At 55.4% G+C, this 21,181-nt stretch overlaps 1 protein-coding gene across 2 annotated transcripts in view; it reads right to left on the bottom strand.

Moving 5' to 3' along the window:
- Nucleotides 1–21,181, bottom strand: part of FRMPD1 (FERM and PDZ domain containing 1) — a 184,000-nt gene that overhangs the window by 83,874 nt on the left and 78,945 nt on the right. Inside the window, exon 2 of one of the 2 annotated variants that reach the window (XM_017350594.4) lies at nt 20,129–20,260. The gene's annotated coding sequence lies outside the window, so the exon portion shown is untranslated. Of the gene's footprint in view, nt 1–15,376; nt 15,708–20,128; nt 20,261–21,181 lie in introns of those variants that run through there. The other variant, XM_051843909.3, reaches the window with a different exon arrangement.

Below are 21,181 nucleotides of genomic sequence, written 5' to 3'. Positions count from 1 at the left end.
ATATAAAATGAAGAAAGCCGATGGAAAGCACAAAACAAATGTGAGAAATAATTACCAGTTAACTTCGAGAAGAACCCACAACAATCCCACCGGGATTATGGAGACAGACAGAACATTTACTCAGACTTCACGAATGATGGGTGCTCATCAACAAATACATCCCAGAAGTGGATTTAAAATACACAGAAAGATCCTGTTTGGGAAAACCCAAACAGCTACCTATTTAGAGGACAATGGAGAAAACATCAACTCACCAGTCAAGCGGAACTGAAGAAAGAAGCCAGCGCCTCCCTCCACCCCAAGACTCCACTCAGGGGCCTCCCAGCGCACAGCTATTTTTAAAGATACAAGGCCACATTCTCCAGATCCTGGCCACAAGAGTGTGAATATCAAATGACTTTCCCGTTGCTTGTCCATAAGCCCAACTCAAATGCATCTCTGGGCCATGCTGTCCGTGGCCCAGGCCCCACCACTGACAGGGCCAGGGCCCCCTTCCCTGCTGACCCGGGGCAGCAGCAGCTCAGCCTCCCGACACAAGTCTGGCTCCTCTCCTTTCAGCCCGACAGGCCCACAAGTCCTCCAGGTGCCATTCTCCTCCTCAGCACCTGAGCCACCGGAACCAGCGGAGGGAGGAAACCCTGTAGGTCCTTGATTGGCAAACTGGCTTCCTGTGCACGGAGGGTCACACAGAAAATGCTGCCCTAGGTCTTCCAGTGCAGCCACAGGATGGCCCTGGAGCTTGTCCTGCACCTCCTAGCACTTGGTGCACTGCTGGCTCTGCCCAGGCGCCTTCAGCCAAAGCGGACAGCCAACAGCATTAGCTCGCTAAACCTCACAGCGGCCGGGGAGGTAGGTCACCCCCAAGTCCATTATCCCCCCTTAACAGATGGGGAAATGACGCCACAGGAAGATTAAATAACCTGGGCCTGCCCAGGTGCAGCCTGAGCTGGTCTAAGCCCCCACGCCAGCTTGGGAACAGAGACTGCTCGGGAGAAAGCCCTGTGCGATCCGAGGCTCCTGTGCAGGGTGGACACTGCACAAGAAAGGGTGAAAACAAAACAAGCACAGAGGTGACCTGAAGGTGACCCTGTCCCCCTAGAGTCTTAGTCCACCAGAGTTATCTGGAAGGTGGTGTGGGAGCTGAGCCCACGGGAGGACAGAATGGGCCGCAGGCAAAGGGTCAAGGAGGCAGCAGGCTCTACCCTCTGCCCCTGAGGGCACTGCACAAACTGGCGATCCCTGACCCGAGACGATGCTCATTTCATTACGCAGCCAATACTTGCATATCTAATGTGTGCAAGACATGGAACCACCCTGCAGTCAAGAAACTTGAGATGGGGGCTGGCGCTGTGGCTCAGTGGGTAAAGCCGCTGCCTGCAGCACCAGCATCCCATGTGGGCACCAGTTCGAGTCCCGGCTGCTCTGCTTCTGATCCAGCTCCCTGCTAATGGCCTGGGAAAGCAGCAGAGGATGGTCCAAGTGCTTGGGCCCCTGCACCCACATGGGAGACCCAAATGAAGCTCCTGGCTCCTGGCTTTGGCCTGACCCAGCCTTGGCCACTGTGGCCATCTGAGGAGTGAACCAGCAAATGGAACTTCTCTCTCTTTCTCTCTCTCTCTCTCCCTCTCTCTCTCTCTCTAACTCTGCCTTTCGAATAAAATAAAGAAGGAAAGAAACTTGATGTCATCAAGCATTGTACATAAACCACCAAATCACTAAAACACAAAGGAAAACGTGGTAAGACCCAGAGCTGAGGGCTCGTTTGACTGCCCGGGGTGGAGGTGGGGGGTTGGCAGTAGGATCACCTGGAGCTGTGGCTACCGTAGAATGAGAAGCCGTGGGAGGCCTTGTGCAGGAGGTGGCCATGCCCCAGAGCATGGGAGATGAGCTGGGCAGGGCTGGGGAGAAGGGCAGGGAGGGTGTTCTGAGACAGGGCATGCGGAGGGCACCGAGGGAGATGGCACTGGGCCGCTCTGAAGACCGAGGCTTCAGCTCAAGACCCAGTGGGGCTGAGACATCTGGCTAGGATGGCAGGAGAGGCCAGATCACCAGGGGCCTCAGGTGTGGACCCAAGGAGGTCCAGTGTCACTCCCAGCCACGGTGCTCAGCACCGTGCCCTGCTCATGGCATGGCAGGCACGCAGTCAGCATTAGGGGGCAAAGTACAAGAGGGCAAATTTAATTTGTGGCTAACTCAAAAGAACGATGAAGACACCAAGAATGCTGCCTCCATTTTTTTTTTTTTTTTTTTTTATCCATCGATACCCGGGCAGGACAACACCTAAGTTGGTGTTAGATGAAATATTCGCTATGCTCTGGCCCGTGTGGAGACCATCAGCTTCTCGCCCAAGAGCACTGTGAAAATGAATGATGAGATGCTTGGAGCTCTTTGGAGATGTGTGGCAAAAGACATCACTGTCGTTAATATTTAAAGAGATCCTACCCAGCTCTGAGCTCTTTTTCTGCAGACTAATATTACGTCTACAGGATAAGGTGATGCCAGGTTGGCCCCTAAATAAACCTTCACACCCTACCCAGGAACGCTCTCCTGAGCCCCGACCTATGCTCCATGGGCTTTGTGATCACAACACACACATAGTTTCCAACTTGGGAATCCAAGGTTGCCAAAGAAGAGCAAAATAGATCTCAAAAGGTGGGCTTCCTTGAGACCCTACGTTTAAGCACGAGAGTGAGAAAGAGAGCAAGCCAGTGAAAAGTGGAGATTCCAATGGGAATCATTTTAGCAAAACCCACATCCTAAGCCAGGTAATATTTTTAGGCCCAACGCAGTGCCCAAGAAAGGAAGAAGTAAGAATAGCTCCCAGGCTTCAATTACAAATGCAGCGGAGAAAATAATTTCAAAAGTTCAAGGGGAAAAAAATCAATCTATTTCCTTCCCCCGATGCTTTCACTTCTATAAATACGCTTGCACAAATGGACCCAAGACCACTCTTCCCTCTGAAGACACGAGCTGTCTGGGATCTGCGAGATGAATGACGTGCCCACTGAAGCGCCAACAAGGATGCTCTCCAAACTGCTCTCTTCTTAAATAACCCTCGCTTCCCCCGTCTCGGGCTATAAAAGTCACACATGTGCCTGGCAGGAAATTTTGAAATTTTTCTTTTTTTGGTCAGAAGAAAATAAAAATTATGCATTAAAATCAACCAGTTGCTAATCACCCTTCCAGAATGAAAGCAAGACATTTTCAACCTCACTGAGCACTTACTATATATGCTAGTTTATAACCTGATTTTCTTCTTAGGAAAATACATGGTAAACATTTCCTTTGTCTTTAGTATTCTACAACATTTTTTATCTTCTATCATATCAGTATCACTTTTACTTAACTTCATATATCACATTCCTTTACTGATTGATTGACTGATTTTTTTGAGAGGTAAAGAGATAGAGAAAGATTTGGACAAAGTTCCCATCTGCTGGTTCACTTCCCAAATGCCCACAATAGCCACTGCTAGGCCAGGCCAAAGCCAAGAGCTAGGGGCTCAATTCAGAACCCAATTACTTGAGTCATCAGCATTGCCTTCCAGGGTCGGCATCAGAGGAAGCCAGACTCAGGAGTCAGGACCAGGCCGTGAACCCAGGCACTCCAATGTGAGATTCCAGTGTCTTAATACTAGGCCAAACACGTGCCCCAGAAGGAGCATTTTCAAACCTAATGCTGCACATATGGTCCATTTTCAGTGTCTGTATTACAAAATGTTGAGATATACATCTTTGCATAGTATCTCTCTTGCTATTTTCTTCTGATAAGCTCTTTTTAAAAAAAAATTATTTATTTTATTTGAAAGGCAGAGTTACAGAGAGGCAGAGAAAGAAAGAGAGGTCTTCTATCCAGTGGTTCACTCCACAGACAGCTGCAACAGCTGGAGCTGAGCTGATCCGAAGCCAGGAGCCAGGAGCTTCCTTTGGGTTTCCCATGCAGGTGCAGGGGCCCAAACACGTGGGCCATCTTCCACTGTTTTCTCAGTCCATAACAGAGACCTGGATTGGAAATGGAGCAGCCAGGGGCTTGAACCGGCACCCATATGAGATGCCAGCACCGCAGGCGGTGGCTTTACCTGCTACACCACAGTGCCGGCCCCGGGGATAAGCTCTTAGGAAGGGCACTGTTGGGCAAAAGCCTGTGCGTCAAGTTTTCAGTATGGCCGAAGTGGCCTCCCAAGAGCTTATCCCAATCTCACTTCTCCAAGTCCACAGGAAAGCCCCTTCCCCCTTTTGCTCACTGGCCCTGAACTGAGCAGATTCATAGAGGTTGCTGCCTTTCTTTGGCAGCTCTTTGATTCTTCGAGAGGCAGATTTTGCCCCAGATGTACGGTGTCTGTAATAGTTTTCAGAGTATTTTTGTTGTATACTTCTTTTCATCAGAGAGCCAACATCCTCATCGCAACCCCAGTTGTCCTACTCCCACCCCATCCCACCTCCAGGGCGGTCGGGTGGGCTCCCTGCTGGCCCTGCGGCTTTCACCTTTGCGCATTCTACTCCTCTTCCAGCAAATGTGCCACGGTCACAGCCAGTGAGGCAGACGTAGGACCCGGTAACTACTCATTCATGCCGTCAGTCATTGATTCGACCAGGGTGAGACTGCAGGCTCCGTACTCCGGGAAAGTACAGAGGACAAGACCGTCAGGAGAGGGAAGGGCACGCGGCCCACCCAGCAGAAGCACACTGAAGTTGAGAGACAAGGAGGCATTTTGCTGGCAGGTGAGAAGGTCAAGGAGGCTGGGCAAAGGAAATAGCACGAGCGAAAGCCCAGAGGCATGCTGGAGCTCTGTGCGTGGAAGGAACACGTCCGTTATTCAGACAGGACAGCCAGGGAGTAGCGATGAGACTGAAGGGAGAGCCCCCAGCCAAGCCCCACTCTGAGTGCACCTGCCAGCCTGCTCCCTGCCCCTGCATCGCCACCCTGCTTTGCGACTGCTTCCTGGCCCTGTCCCAGCACAGGCTTCCTTGAGAACCCGCCTCGGCAAGCATCTCTCCAGACCTCTCTGCCCGGGGCAGCCACCCTGGCATGCACAACAATCCCCAGGGAACAGATGACTGCTCGCTCACCCTGGGGTAGAAGTCTCATCAGTCCAGCTGGACAAGAAGCTCTGGCTGGTGATCTATTCTCTTGTACCCCCAGGCTCTCAACACTGGGCTAAACCTATCACTGGCCGTGGAGGCTTACAGAATCTGACCAAATGAAGTCAGGCAGAATAAATACACGAGAGGAGCCGAGCGTGCACCGGTTGTGTGCATCTAACTGCCATCCAGACAGCCGTGAAAGTGGAAACCGTCTGAAAAATTAGCTCCTCAACACAATCATGGCAACAGATAGGTCAATTCTCTTTAGGCGTGGGACTCTCTCTCCCCAGACATCTCTCAGTTGGGCTCACAATAATACTGGGTCACCTGAGCTGAGTATCCCCAGCACACTGGTGCCTAAAGGTGGAATAGTCTAGAATAGTCTAGAGATTTGGATTCTCGTTGTTTCCTTTACAGGAAGGCAGGAGGAGGAGAGAGGAAAAACAGCCCTGAACTCAGGCCATCTCTGCTGGGATTTTCCACACCAATCATTCTAATTCAAAGCGAAAATCCGAATGCCACCAGGGAGGACCTTGTCTCCATCACTCAGGTTTTCATGGGCAACAAACACTTCTAGACAATCCTTCCCTGCAGGCAATGAGCCCACACATTCCTTGAGTGGCGAGGGTCTGGACTCCTTCAGCCCAGGGCTCGCTCCTTGGCATGGCATTCATCGTGCTGATGGGCTCGCTTCTCCCCACACTTAGGGGTGAGCTCTACGAAGCTGAGGACTGCAGCTCCACATTCCTATGGACCCGAGGCCTAGAACATTGCTCCGATACACTGGATCATCAGTCTGCATCAGGGAACTAAATGTAGTGGTGGGACTGTAAGGGGCAGTAGAAATCACCCAGTGCACAGGCAGGAAACTGAGGCCCACACAGGGGAAGCAACCTCCAAATTCACAGAGTTGGCAGCAGTCTGCAGGTGAAAGAGAGAAAGAACATGGGGCTGATGCTGTAGCCCAGAGGGTTAAGCCTCTGCTTGCCACACCATCACCCCGTATGGGTGCTGGTTCGAGTCCCTGCTGCTCCTCTTCCAATCCAGCTCCCAGCTAATGCACCTGGGAAAGCAGTGGAAGATGGCCCAGGCACTTGGGCCCCCCGCACCCACGTGGGAGACCCAGAAGGAACTCCTGGCTCCTGGCTTCAGAAGAACAAAACTGCCCACAATGCTTACGTTTGAGCAACCTGGAGCTGAGGGGTTTTGGGAAGGATGACACCACTGGAGAAAAACACATTTGGTTCCCGACAGCCTCTCGCACACAGAACAAGTCCTAGCTCTCTTGGCGGTGACAGCCCTGCAGATCCGACACAAAGGAAAGTAACTCATTGAATGTGTGCCATGCGCAAGGGGCAACAGGGATCCTGTCCTCCCTGTGTCTTCCTCTCTACATTTAGCATGCAGTTAACTAAGTGAGCAAGCCAGGAAGCAGTGGGGCTCAGGTCACACAGCTCTCAAGCCCACGTGTGACGGTGCCAAAGGCCCAGGTGCTTTGTCCTGCACCTCCCTCCCACTCCAACCCTAGCACTAAGCTCCAGGGTACCGGTGAGAGCCGGCTGGACTGAGCGAGTGAGCTCACAGGTCAGTTGGGCCTTGGGCAAGAGGCTGGAAGCCAGGTCCGAGCACCTCCCCTCCCCTCCATGCTCTGAAAGAGCAAAGAGCAGGCACTACTCCTTCAAAGGCTTGCAAGTGTTTGGCTCACAGGGCAAACCAACTCCAGGGGCAACTCAGCTCCAGTGAGACGGAGAAACAGAGGGCTAACATGCTTTCGACTTAGCCAGGACACCACCGGTGCCTGGAGAGGGCGCCATGCAGGAGGCTGGAGCTGCCATCGCGCTCAGTCACCCATTCATTTCACGGGCGGCTCCTCTGCTCTGGAGGGGCCCCTCTTCTGGGCTCTGGATGGAGCGCGCAGTGGGGCCGGTTACGCAGGAACACCCACGACCATCAGAGAGTGTCATGTTGGAGGGGCAAGGAGGCTCCCTCAGCCTGGAAAAGACACCCCCGCTGAAGCAGACTTCGATGTGGCAATATTTCAGGACGGCTAGGCCAGGCAAGCTTGTCCAAAAGGGGCACCGACAGCTCAGCGAAGCCGGAAGGGGAGCTCTCCAGACTGCTCCCTCCCCTGCCCTTAGGCTTGAAGCCGCGCATCAGACCCTCTGCCCGCCAAATGATCCCTAAGGCACATCCCTGTCGAAAGGGACCTGGAGCTGTTCTTCAAGAGCAGCTCCAACTGGCTGATTAGGAAAGGGGCCATCTGGGGCGCACAGAGGGTACCTCTAGGTACACTGCTCTACCTGCCTTTCCTCCTCTTTAGCTCTTATTCATCCATTAGGGCTCAGCTCAAATGCCAGCCCCTCCAGGAAGCCTGCCTGGATCTCCCCCAAGGTGTGCCCAGCGTCTCTGCGTGGGGAAGCTGCAGGCAGGGCAGAGGCTGTCTAACTCATCTGTCTCTGCCCTCCCTTCCCCTGCCCACCTCCTCCTCCTGGGCCCCAGCGCTGCGCAGGCTTCTCTTAGCCAAGTGCACTGAACCGAGCAGTCCAGGAGGCTGTAAGACAGGGATCCTGGAAGCAGCAGCGACGGCACTGAGCAGACAGCCCAGAGCTGCTCAGTGCCTGAACCCTCTGGAGCCACTGCAGAGGCCACCCCTGCCCCCCTCGGCTCTGCCCCCAGGTCCCTGGACCCAGCACTCCTGCTTCCCCTCAGCTGCTGTGGTGCCCTGGAGCGGCCACTCAAGCACACGGGTGTGCACAGTGTGCAAGGGAAGCGTGGTTGCACTTGGGCAGCCGGCCTCTGCTGCACGGAAGAGCTTCAGGAGCAGGCCGGAGGCGAGGCGAGGCGACTATACCCCAGGACTCCTCAGGCTGCCAAGAAGCACTGCCTGATTTTCTGCAGAAAGAGATATGTATCTGGGCACTGAGAATATAATTCCCCTCCAGTTTAGTGACTCAATCTTGGACTAAACTAGGAGGGAAACGCAAAGACGGAAATCCTCCAAACCCATTGATAAAAAAAAATAGAACCTGCACTACTTAGCTGGTGCATGCAGGACAGCCTGAGGGTGTGCACCAGAGCAATGTAGGCTGTCCTGGGCAGCCTTATCCGGAGGCCCCGCCCACCGCGTCCGTCAGGGATGGACCCCCAGAACATTGGCTAATGCTGCAGGAAGGGGGAGACCCAGAACTCGCAGAATGAAGACCTTTGGCCAGTGAGCCTGGGGCATTGGGACCCAACACAGTCAGAAGACAGAGTTGGATCGGTGGGGACAGCAGAGAGCCCAGGACATCCGGGGTCCCATCCCAGGAAGCTGTGACTGTGATGCCGTCCGGGGAGAGGGTCTCTGCGCGTTGTCATGACAGGAAGGGTCTTCAGGGGAGCAGCTTTCCCCAGAGGACCCTGGAGGACCCCGCAGGGCTCTGAGGCCCACGGCAAGCGCCCCGACAAGGGTGAGGCAGGGAGAGACCTGGCACCGACAGAGGCAGAAGCAGTGGGATCAAGGAAGCCGAGACTGGACCGAGGCCGCCACAGGCCGGGAAACGCCAGCAGCTACCAGAAGCTGGAGGGGGCAATGAGGGGAACCCTCATGGTGTCTGGCTCTGGCCCCCTGGAGCTGTGACAAAGGACAAGTTTCTGTTGCTTTAACCCAGGGTTGTGATGAACACCCCTGGGGAACCAACAGAGCCCCTTCGAAGCAGTCAGAGCCATGAGGGACCTGAGTCTGGTGGGGGCCGGCTCACCCAGGGCCACCCCGCATCAGCCACCAGTCCAGGGCACTCCTCAGTCTGGCAGATCTGTCCGACAGTCAAGTACATGTGGGTTCCCAGAGGCCCAAGATGCCAGCCCCAGGGGGTCGGGTCAGGCCTGAGGCAGTGCTGACGCGCGCAGAGTCTGCGGTGGCCTTGCTCTCTTCTGGGCTGATCAGACGGCCCCCTCCCAGCTGTGTCCAGTTCTCAGCCCTGCCCTGCTGGGGGACTGGATAATGTGGGGCGTCCACCAGGGAAGTGAGGACTCCTGAGCCTTGCTTCTATGTCTGAACACCCAAGGAATGGGCAGAAGAAATGGATTTCTGCGGGGCTTCAAAAGACAGGCTCCGGGCCAAGGGAGCAGCCACTGCCTGCAGGAAGATTTGGGGCTCAACATGACAAAGAACTTTCTAATCATCACAGCCCGCTGCGTGTGGAATGGGAGCGCCTGGGGGATTGGCAGGTCCAAGCGAGGGGAATTCCTGCACCACACAAAGGCCATGCTTCATCAGCTCTGGGAAGGTCCAGGACTGGCAGCTAAGAGAGCCCATAAAATCCGTGTGAACCTAGGTTTTCAGAATACAGACAAAGCACACTCTCAACTACGAAGTTTACTACGCGGTTTGTCGTGAAGAACAAACTGCTGCAACCACGCCGGGAAAGAACTGGGGAAGAAATAATCAGTTCTTCCCGCTTCTGTTTATAAAACGCCCGCACCTGCAGGGAGGCAGAAGGAGGAAAAGCCTGTAGGTCCAAGTGGCCTCACATTCCAACTGCCCAGCAGCCAAGGGCATGAGCACAGTGACCAGGGGAGCCCTGGACAGCTGGGATGTGCTGTCCTTGTCCAGGGCAACCCAGAGAGACCAGACTCAGCCAATAACAGAATTCTCTTCCTACCAACAAATAAATGGCACCTCCATCTCCGCTGTGGTAATTGCTTTTCCTGGGCATGCATTTAGCACAGTGGCTTAAGTCATCACTTGGAACTCCTGCAGCCCATCTCAGAGTGCCTGGATTTTTGGCCTCCCATCCAGCTTCCTGCTAATGCACATCCCGCGAGGGAGCAGGTGATGGCTCAAGTATTTGGGTCCCTGCCACCCACATGGGAGATCCAGATGGAGTTCCGGGCTCCTGGCTTTAGCCTGGTCCAGCCCTGGCTGTTGGAGGCATTTGGGAAGGGCACCAGTGGATAGGAGATCTCTGTCTTCCTGTCATTCTCCACATCTTTGCCTTTCAAATAAAATGAAGAAAAAAAAGTTAAAAATGTTGGAAAGAAAATAATAGCTTCTCCTTTTGCATCCTGCCAAATTCTGCACTTGGAACAAAGGAAAGAATAAAGTAGTAACTCAGAAGCTTTGCATGTTAGCACCCACAAGTTCGCCTCGGAGCAGGGTTTTGGGGAGGGGTCAGCGGCCCTGGTTTCCACAAGCCCCGGCCCACGTCCTGCACTCCGGCCGCTCAGAGGCCAGGAAGCACCGCATTCCTCGTCGGCCTGCACACCAGTCTTCTCTGAAGCCACAGCTGCAGGGATGCAGCGCCGCTTCACATGGATGGAGCCCTCCCAGTGGATGGAGCCCTCTGCGTGGATGGAGCCCTCCGCACCGCTCCGCGTGGATGGAGCCCTCACGCCGTCCACGTCGATGGAGTCCCCCGCGCCGCTCCGCGTGGATGGGGTCCTCTCTGCCACGTCACCCTGCTGACCTGAACGTCTGGGGACCTCGGATCAGCCCTCGGGACGGGCCAGGAGAACATGCTGTCACACTCCGAGGTGGCCTCTGCGCTTCACCAGCCTGTGATCCTGGCTTCACTCTTTCTCTTCGAAAGAACCCATGCAAAGAGTAGCCAGGGTGGGAAACGGCTGGAAACCTGAGCCACTTCTAATCGCTGGGAACAGTCCCCCAGAAAACACCGTGGCACTTGGGTGACAATAATGGTGGCTGCCCTCACTCACATCCCTGGGGTCAAGCGCCAGCGAGTCAGGCCTCCCATTGTCCTTTGGACACCAAAACCAAAAACGCCACCTGGTAGCACAGAGCTGCAGAAGTTCAGTCGCGTCTATAGTTACCTAGACAAATCCTAGCCTGGTCCCTGTGGCTGCCACGAACGCGTATGGGTCGTGGTCTTGTGTGCGTCTGAGAAGGGAGCAGTTTTATACACCAAATGGCGTTCAGGACAAAGCCACGTCTGGTATTTGAAAGGTTTGCACGTAAGATCTTTCGCTGTGGCAAAGAATGCTTTCATGACGCAATTAGCGTCAAAAGCTCGGAGGTTCACAACGTACAGAAAGCATGCACTTAAAATAGGCCATGCTGACAAGCCGAATTCAGCACGCAGACTCAGCCTTAGGCTCCGTCAACCGTCCCACAGGAAGGACCCTCCACCCGCGGCATCAGGAGCTCACCGAGGACCACGTGCGTGTTTCTGGCTGGGCTCAAACCACTTCAGAGCTCAAGAAAATCACAGGCTCTTGTCGGCAGAGAATGGCACTGGCATTATCCGGCCTGCACAAGGGCCAGGCTCTCTGCAGATGGCTGGGGGTGGAGAGGAGAGGACCGTGGTGCCTGCCCTCCCAGAAGCTGAGTGGACGCCTGCCACACCTGCAAGTGACCACAGGCAGCATCCCTCACCACGTGCACGGGGAGATCAGGGGACGGTGAAGACCCTGGAGTGAGGCCATGGCTAAACCAAGCACCTGCTAGGCAGGGGGCCACAGGGAGGGGGATTCAGAGTGGAGGCTGGGGGAGGGGGCTGAGATGGGACGGAGATGACCCTTCCTGTGTGCCCAGCTGACCATACGCACACCTGCAGCCTTCTAAAGGGCCTCACACTTTAACGTGCAGTGGACAGCCACAGGTATGGCGTTCCGAGACAGAAGGGAAAGATGGGGGCGTGTCTGAGAGAGGATGGGACTGCAGTAAGAAGGGAGGAGAGGAGAGGGCAAGGTCATAGACCACTACCCATCTGGGAGGGGCCGGGGGAGACGGGCATCAGACACCCCACAGCCAGGGCTCAGGGCCAGAGCTGTGCTCGGGGCTGGGACACTCAGCCCCCCCACCCCACACCCACATCACTGAGGCCCTCTGGGGGTGCTACTCTGCAGGACTTGCAGAGGCAGCGGGGAGGGAGAGGGACAGAGAGGCAAGGAGGAGACAGCAAGGAAGAGGAAGGGATCCTGAATTAGAGGGGCGGCAGCCGAGCGTCCTGTGCCACCCTGAGTGTGGCAGTGCTACAGGGACATACTTTTCCTAAAACTCCTGAAACAGGGTTTTGTTAGCCTGTTCCGCAGTCTCCCCAGTAAGCATGGCTGCCGGCCTGTGCTGTCAGAGAGGCATGGAGCCCTTTCGGGGCCTCAGGCCTGTGGGCTTGCTGCTCCCTCTGCCTGGAACTGCTTCCTCCCCCACCCCAGCCTACTGTAACTTTGATTTGGCACTTCCCACACACACGTGGCATCACTCTAAGCCCTTTGCAGATATCAGCTCCTTTAATCCTCACAACAACCCTGTTATTACCCCAGCTTATAGAGGAGGCAACTGAGGCCCAGAAGGTACGCTAACCCGTGGCAGCACACTGTGTTAGTGGAGGGGCTGGGATGCCCGCCCAGGCGGTGCCCAGGTCCCAGGGTCTGCTCTCTCCCACAGAGAGCTGCCCTTCCCCGAGTGGCACTGCCCTTGGGGAGCTCCAGGCAGAGCTGTCCCCTTGTCTCCTGCAGCTCACTGCCGCTCAGGGGGATGTTCTCCAGCCACCCACAAACGGAGCCCCAGCCCCAGCCACTGCTCTCTCTTTCACAGTACCCTGCGTATTTCCTTCCCTTAGAACAACCAGTGCTGAGCTTATTGATGTATGTACTTGTTTATTAAGTCTCCCAGCTCGAACAGAAACTCCAGGAAGGCAGACACCTTGCCTTTTGTTCCAGTGGGTTCCTGAGGCACCTAGAACCACACTCCGGCACACGGTAGGCATTCCACGAATAACCGCGGGATGACCAAATGAGGGGCAGTGCCATGGCTGCTCCCCGGTGCTAGCCGGGGTCACAGGTAAGGCAAAGTGCTCTTCACCCTCCTGTCCTGTTCTTCTTTGACCGCTGCAAATCCCTAACAGCCCACAGGAAGGCAGAAGGCAGCCAGCGCCCGGTTCCCAGCAGGGACGGACAAAGCCAACATATTTAGAACTGTGTCTGGCAAGTTCTCCCACCTGGGTCCTTGAGCACACAGTGATAAGCTCGTGGGAGGCAGGGATTGAGTCTTCTGATTAACCCTTCGGCAGCCGCCCACCGGCGGGCAGCACTTACAGGGCACCCTCCACAGAACCCAAAGCCCCTGCCCCCGGAGCCAGGAGGCACCCTGAGTCCACATCACATTGTCACAGGGTCTCTGCCCTGGGAGAGGGAGGGTCAAACTCGATGCACAGGGCAAGACAAAAAGCCCTGCGTTTTGCAGCCCGGTGCCTGGCAGCATTTGGTGCCCGGCAACATTTACTGAGCTTGCCCGAGAACACACCGATAAAAGGAACCAACTTTCACCAAACACCCGTTCGCTCTACATCATGTCACCTGATCTTGCGAGTTTGCAACTGTCATCATTTCTCCTTTTACACATAAGCAAAGTGAGGCTCCGGGGCTCAATAGCCCAAAGTCCACAGGGACCAAGCCCAAGTTCTGAGTCCCTCCCACAGCCCTCCCTGCTCTGGAGTCTTCTACCAGACCCCCAGGGTTTTCCCCACTCTGCTCCTTCACCCCCGCCCACTCATCACCACCTGTTGCAATCTTCCTCCTACCTCCCGCTGCCTGGGCTTTGCCAGACTCCCCAGTTGGCGTGTTCTCAGGGGCCCGGATGTCATGTCTGTGACCCTCTCTCTGCTGCTCACCAGAACTTGGCCTCCTTGAGATTAAGGCCCGTAGGCAATTTTCACCCATGCTTCCTCCCAAAGGAGTGGTGAGAAAGTCTTGCGGAACCTCTAGGGAAAGAAGAGGGGAGAGACTGGCTGCATTGGAAGGCACTGAGAGATGGAAGGGTCTGGATAAATTAGCTTCTCGCACAGCGCGCCCCCAGGGAAAGCGCAGACTTGGGCACCACGGCCCTGCCCCGGGCGTGGAGCACACTCTCAGCAGCCCTCGGGTTTCATAAAGCTTGAAACTTAAAACCAGGATGTCTAGGAAGGAAATAAAACCATAAAATCACTTCCATGAGGATCTTTTCATGGTGATGCATTTCACTCACACACCGGGGAGGCACTAATTGCAGCACCAGAGCCACAAGACCCCGGGCCACAGGCAGAGCACACCTGGCGCTCCGTCCACCCGTAACCGCACCAGAATCCACCTGTCCTGCAGGACTGCAGCCCCCTCCCACCTCGACCCACCTGCCCGGGCACCGCTTGCCTCGGGTCATTTTAAGTCGCCTTGATTGGAAAGCATCTCGCCGTCACATCAGACTAGAGACAGTAGATGCTGACCCCTAGAACGGTGAGCTGTCTTTTTTCCAAACAAACAACGATTTTGAGGCTTTTACAAAAATAACCGGCTCAGGAAAAGAAACCTTTCCTGATCTATAGGCCACTTTGAAAACCAATCATTATGCCCTTGAATATTTTATGACGGTCCAAAGCAAGGGAGGAGGGGAGATAGCACTCACCAGTCCCTGCTGTATCTATTTTGGGATTCCCAAAGCAAATTGCAAATGCCTCTTTTATTTTCTCAACACCCATTTGCAGTGCTGGATGGATTCCTGGCCAGAGACTGCCTCCACCAGAACTGGCCCTTTCCACGTAGAGACCCAGAGGCAGGGAGCGTTCAGTGAGCACCACTTTCACCCAATTTCACGGGCGGCAAATCCAGTGGTTGGCGGCAGGGACGGGGGGTTTGCCCAAGGTCACGCAGCTGGAGATGGCAGAGGAGCCACCAGAAGCCTGGTGACTTTCCCCCGATCCCAGAGGCTGACTCCATACCCCTCCCAAAGCCCAGTCAAAGCTGCTGCAGGTTATCGCCACCCCGACCCCCACTGATTCCTGGGGGTCCCCACATTCCTCCCCACCCCCCAAGGAACCTTGGAGCTGAGCTACCCGAGGAGCCCCTGGACTCACAAAGGGGCAACATCGGCCTGGCACTTCAGCTGATCGCCCCTGGGGTACTCCCCCCACTCTCGGCGCCCGGAGGTGGCCGCCGTCGGGCAGGCAGGATTGGTCGTAGATCACCAGAAAGTTGTCGCTGGCCGCGGCCGCACCTGACCCCAGGTCTGCCTCCCAGTTTGCCGCTCCTGCCGCCAACTGCACCATGCAGATCTCAGAAACTTAAGCGACGGATGGATCCCGCGTACAGTTAATCGTTGCGGGTCCCGAGCTAGCCAGCGGACGCGCCCGAGCCGGGAGTGGGGACCCAGGCGCCGGAGGCTGGTGCGGGTCAGCCGGCGCCGGTGGTGCAGGCGGAGCGCACGGTGGAGGGCGGCGCGGAGCCGGCAGCCTGCAGCTCCCCGAGGCGCAGGCCCGGGGCGTGGGGACAGGCGGGCCCCCACGCCCCCCCAAAACTTTGCGGCGCCAGGACCTCGCCCTTACCTGCAGAGGAGGTGCGGCCAGCGCGGCCGCGGACCCGGCGGGGCTGAGGCTCTCGGCGAGGAGCGGCCCCGCCCAGCGGCGGGCACCGGAGCGGGCAAGGCTCGGGCAGCGGCTCGGCTCGGGCTCGGCTCGGGCTCCGCCTCCCGCGCCGCGGCTGCAGCCGAGTGGGGGCGCCGGGTCGGCCGCGCCCGCGCCGTCTGGCGGCGGCAGGTGCTGAGGCTGCAGCTGCGGGACCGCCAGCTGCCGGCGCCGCGACCCTCGCCCGGGGGAGGAGCCCCGCGCGCCCCCGGCTCCCGCGCGGGAGGTCCCGGCCCGCCGCAGTGGGCGGTCCCGCTCCCACCAGGGCCCTGCCTCCGCCTGCCTTACCCGGCTGCCCGCTGAATACCCACGGGGAGACTGAGGCCGGCAGAAGAGAGGGACGCCCCAAGGTCATCGCGTAGGGTGGCGGTCGGGCCAGAAGGTCCCAAGGAACGGCTGCCTTCCCCGCGTCCCCACCCCGGCTCTCAGAACCAGGCCTTTGGGATGCTGGGGGCCTCCGACGACCCCGACTCGCCCCTCCCCCTCCCCTCTCCCGCAGCACCTAGCGCCCAAGGAACAGGGCAGGGGCGGCCGGTAGACCACCTCCCAGCCTGTGCACGCTCCCTTCTGCTGGGACGCCACCTTCTCCCTGCGTTCCTCCAACCACTCCCTGTTGGTCCCCTCCAGGACTCCTCAGACCTAGAAACCCTAAAATGTTGGGGCGCCCCGGGGCTCTGCACTCCGCCATCTCCCCCACTCTCCTGGCTCCAGTCCCAGCACCTCTCTCCATAGTACCCAAATGCCTGTCTCTTTCCAAGAATTCTACTCTGTGCTGAACCGCCTAGGGCCATGCGCTGTGTCAGACCCTGGAGGCACCGCCTGCAAGCGAGGGCAGCTGCTACCTCCTGGAATGGGGCGCTGGTGGACTGTGACAGCAGCACAGCCCAGGTCTGCTGGAGGGGATCCCGCCAAAAGCAAACCTTTACTCCAACCGCGTTGGGAGGAGTGTGGAGAGAGGCTTCCGGGCAGAGCCCCAGGATGACAGAGATCCCTCTGGGGGAGTCAGCAGGGGAATTCCTGGTCTAGGAGTTTGCTCTCTGTTCTCAGGGCGATGGCAGGTTCCCCCAGGGGGAGCTCTCAGTGGGGAAGGGGCACCATCCCGCTGGCATTGTAGATGACACTGGGGATGGAATGGCACACAGATATCCAATGAGGGGGGAGGGAGGGGGGAGCCACATCGCAGCACCTTGAGCTCACCTGGCCTGGATGAAGACAGGTGCTCCAGCGCCTATCTCTTCTATGCCTTTCTTTCCCGAACCCAGGGCCCTTTGCGGAAACTCCTGGGTGACTCTGTCTTTGCAAAGCCTCCTAGGTGTCTGCACCCAGCCCCCTTCTCTCTGTGCCCTAGCCCCCTGCCACCCAGATCCGTGGGCTGAGTAAGCCTTTTGCCTCTCAGGGCCTGCTTCTCTCACCCAGCTCTGCTCTGGCCCTGGTGCATAGAGTTCTGCCCCAGGGTAAGCACCATCAGAGGAAATGGACAAATGCCAAGGATTCTGGAACCCCGGAACCACGGGGTAGGGGGTAAAGTACACTTTAAGCACCAGAGCCTTGTGCCTCTCTGAGCTGTTTCTTACAGCTGCATGTGAATCTACAACTTTCTCCGAGTAAAGTTTGATCTTAAAAGTTGCGCTGCAGAGCCAGATTGGGAACCAAATCGCCATCTCTGCTGCAGATGAACCAGCAAAGGGACGCTTGCCAGAGAGGAAGATACAAGTTCAACCCCCTTGTCTAGCCGCGACAAGTTTTCTCCCGGAGATGCCGTCCTGTGCCCCATGGTTTTCCAGCTGCCCTGTGCCAGAAATGTCGCTTCTTCCTCATCTGCCAGCCCGACAGGGCCCAGGTTCCTCGTGCTCCTCTTGGTCACTTTACTTCCTTCCCTCTCACGGTTCTCCCGGCTGCCTGGCTCCAGCCCAGACCTCTGTGCTCCAAACCCAGCCCCAGAACTGCCCGCCACACCTCTCCAGAACGGCCCTCAAGTGCCCCAGTCTCAACAAAGCCAAAGCCAAACCCACCTCTTTCCCCCTGCAGCACCCCTTCTACGTTGCTTCCCCATCTCAACGGGTGATGGCACCACCTCCCCTGGGCCCTTAAACTAGAAACCAGCAGGACGTTCTAGACTGTTCCTTCTTCCAGGCCCGCAGCCCCTGCTGGGCACCAGGGCTGGCCCCCTTCTCTGCCTGTACACATCTCTTGGACACACTGGGCCTTCCCATCTCTTGCCTGCACTCTATAATGTTCTCTTTCCCACTTCCAAGCCCCCCTCCACAGGCTGCCAGAGATCTTTTCAAAAGTCCCTCTCCTGCTGAAGCCTTCTCCATTGTTCCTTCAGGACCTTGCCAGGGTCTTAACTGCTCAGCATGGTGGAAGCTTGATGCTCTCGGCCATCTGACCTACAACCACAGGGCAGCCCCATCTCTGCTCACCCCGGCCCTGCACACCACATGCCTTAGGTCTCCCAGGGTGCATCACAGAACAAAAGGCACAGGGCAGAGTGCCAAAAACATGTTGTCTTGAGCCAAATCAGTTGGGTTCCAGTCCCAATCCTGCCACTTCGTAACCTGTGCAATTTTAGGAAAGTTCCATAACCTCTCAGTTCTAGGTTTCTTCCTCTGCGAAGGGAGAATAATACAAATACCTCCAGCCTAAGGTGTCCTCCCACTAACAGTCTCAAGAAATGAAGCAGCTTCCACTGCCTGCTAGCCAGCACCGTCAGTGAAGCTCCTCGCCAGTTTGCATGGCGGGGATTACCCGGCTTGTCTCGCAGAGAAAGAAACTGAGGCTCCCAGGTGGAGCTTACCTGCGATGCCGCAGCAGTAAGGCATCCGCACTGGGATGCACACGCGATTGCAACGCCCATGCCCTGAACACTCCTCTGATCTCCCTCCTCGAGGTGTCCTTGGTTCCGACTTTATCCCCAAGCTGCTAGACAAATGCTCCTTCCTTTAAATACAATTCAAAACTCCTTCCTGATCTCCTCCAGGTCTCTCTCAGAGCCCACTTTGTGCCGCTGCCGTCTTTGACTCATACATCCTTCGGATAAAGTACCCAGCCCACCTGTGCCAGAGTTTGTGAATGTGTGTCCCCCCATGACCTCCCTGAGAAAGACAACATCTTCTTTAGTTTTGCCTTCCTAGATTGTCATAAAGGTTTGTTGACCAGGTGAATAAACCAACAAATAAAATACATGTAAAATGCTCCAAGGGCTTTTACCCTAACAGCTATCATTTAAGTAGAAATCACTTCTAATCTCTGCTTGTCACTCTGAAGGCTGATCTGGGGCAAGAGGATGGCACTGAATGATCCAGAATTACTATAGAGTAAGACTGGCATTTCTCACAGTGCTGTCCCCTCTCCGATGTCACTCCTGTTTTTTTAGTGACACAATGTAATACCCCATAATGAGAAGCTATGCTGCATTTGAATAAGATTTCTGGCTAAAACATCTGAGGTTTGAATTTATTTCCCATAAGTACCATTTCAGCTACCAGTTTGCTTCTCGTGACAATGAGGATGCCATTTATCATCTGCTAAGTGTCCATACCTTCCCTTTATCTGTATTAATCTCCTTCACCTTCAAATACTTCTGAGAGCTGACTTAATAGTGCGCTTTCTATACAATTTCTTCTTTAGGAAGCCTAACTCTTCCCAACTTCATGGCTATTGTTCCCAAAATAGAACAGTTTACTGCTTCAAATTTCAGCTTTACCATCGGCAGTGATTGAAGATGTGTTTCTGCTCTTCCTTGGAATGCACAAATTCCATAGGGTTAGAAAAAAAAAAAACCACATAGACACAATGACCCTGTGATTTTGTAGGGAACAGTGTGTTTTTGGATGAGATATTAGAAACATTTTATTTGGCACACCAGAACTAGGTAAATTGGCAATTTCAATGCCTTCATGTTGAATTGATGAGCAGCAGAGTAAATGAAGGCAAGAACACTGGGCTGGGAATGGACGGGGCGGGGGCAGGTGGTTCTACTACCATCCGGCCACCTGCCCAAGTTCTCTCACTCTTGGGTCTCAGTAGAAGGTAGGCACAGGACAGAGTGACCTGGGTGTCTTTCAGATCTAAAATGACATGATTCCCCCAGGGGCCTCCAAGTGCACATCCATTCATGTATTCATTCCTGCAACCATTGTTGAGTGCCTACTGTGGACTTCAGCCTTTGAACGGGTAGCGCTCTTACTGTCAGTCCAGACTGCACAGGGAGTGCAGCGTTTTGGGCATCACACCACAGAAGCTGAAGGCCTGCTTTAATACTCAAAGCCTTGACGTAGATCTCCCAGGAAGACAGTTCATCAAGCCTCTGCTGAGCCAGGACCCCACGGACTGCGGACTGCGGGAGGACCGGGAGGACCGCAGGAGGGCGGCTAGAAAGAGCTCGCTCCGAGATCTCAGCCAGCGCCGCGGGGGAGCTGCTGGTACAAAAGCAGTGCCCAGACTTCCCAACCCTACTTCTGTCCCACCCTTGCTGTGTGGCCTCGGAAAAGTCACACCACGGCCCTGGGCTCCAGTCAGCTCTTCTATAAAGGGAGGGAACAGTACCCAACGATGATGACGACCCAGGTGATTCTTTGAGATTAAGGAAGCTAAAGTGTTATCTGGCCACAAAGAGAGGTCCCGCGGCTGCCTGCAGAGGCACCTGGGCGCTTATCACAAGGATGCTGTTACCTCTCGAGAAGTCAACTGTTGCTCTGCGGACAGAAGAGATGACGTGAAGACGACATGGTCTTGCCCCGAGGGTTCTAGGACTCAGAAGCACGCATTCCTGGCTCGCTTCTTGAAAACAAATTGTCCGGCTCACTGTAAAATATTAAGGACAGGGAGTTGGGCTACAAAGTCCGTTATCTGTGCATTAGTGATGGGAGAGCAGCCCCCAGTACTCTCCAAACCTTGCCTGATGGCGCAGCACAGTCGTTCTCCCAAAGCTGGGGGGAGGGGCAGGAGGCTTGCTTCCTTGGCTCTCATAGAAGCCTTATCTGCTTACATTTCCCTTCTGGTTCCTAATCGTGTTTTCTGCTCCTTGATAAAACCGGTGTTCTAGTCCATTGCTAAAGCAGCGGGCAGTGGACTCCAAGAGTCAGAGACAGAAGGGAATGATGAGATATTTCTGTAGGGTTGGGAGAGATTATCACAATGCGCAAAAAATATGCAAGCTCTTTGTGTCTTGTCAGAGGAAATTTTTCAAATTTATTTTAATTGTTTTGAAAGGCAGGGAAAAAGAAAGAGAGAGAGAGAAGAGTGTGTGTGTGTGTGTGTGTGCTCAATCTCCTGTCTGCTGATTCACTCCCCACATGCCTGCCACAACCAGGGCTGGCCCAGGCCACAGCCAGGAGATGGGAACTCAAACTGGGTCTCCTACGTGGGTGGCAGGGACCCAGCCATTTGAGCCATTACTTGATGCCTTCCAAGGTGCACATTAGCAGGAAGCTAAAACCGGGGGTGGAGCTGGGACTCAAACCCAGAATGTAGGCATCCCAAGTGGTGTCTGAACCACTGACCCAAATGCCTGTCTCAGGTGAGCTTTTAGCTCATTTCTTGGGTCATAAATCTTTCAGTGTTTGTGGGACAGCTTTAAAAATACAGGACTGGAGGGTCAGCTCTGGGGCATAACGGGTTAAGCCCCTGCCTGCGGCATCCCATATGGGCACCAGTTCCCACCCAGCTCCATGCTAATGTGCCTGGGAAAGCAAAAGAAGATGGCCCAAGTCCCTGGGCTCCTGC

The sequence above is a fragment of the Oryctolagus cuniculus genome, chromosome 1, assembly GCF_051225735.1.
Source record: "Oryctolagus cuniculus isolate XC-2025 breed Fujian yellow rabbit chromosome 1, ASM5122573v1, whole genome shotgun sequence".
Lineage (NCBI taxonomy): Eukaryota > Metazoa > Chordata > Mammalia > Lagomorpha > Leporidae > Oryctolagus > Oryctolagus cuniculus.
The sequence above is the reverse complement of the archived record's forward strand: the minus strand, read 5'-3'. Positions and strand labels throughout refer to the sequence as shown.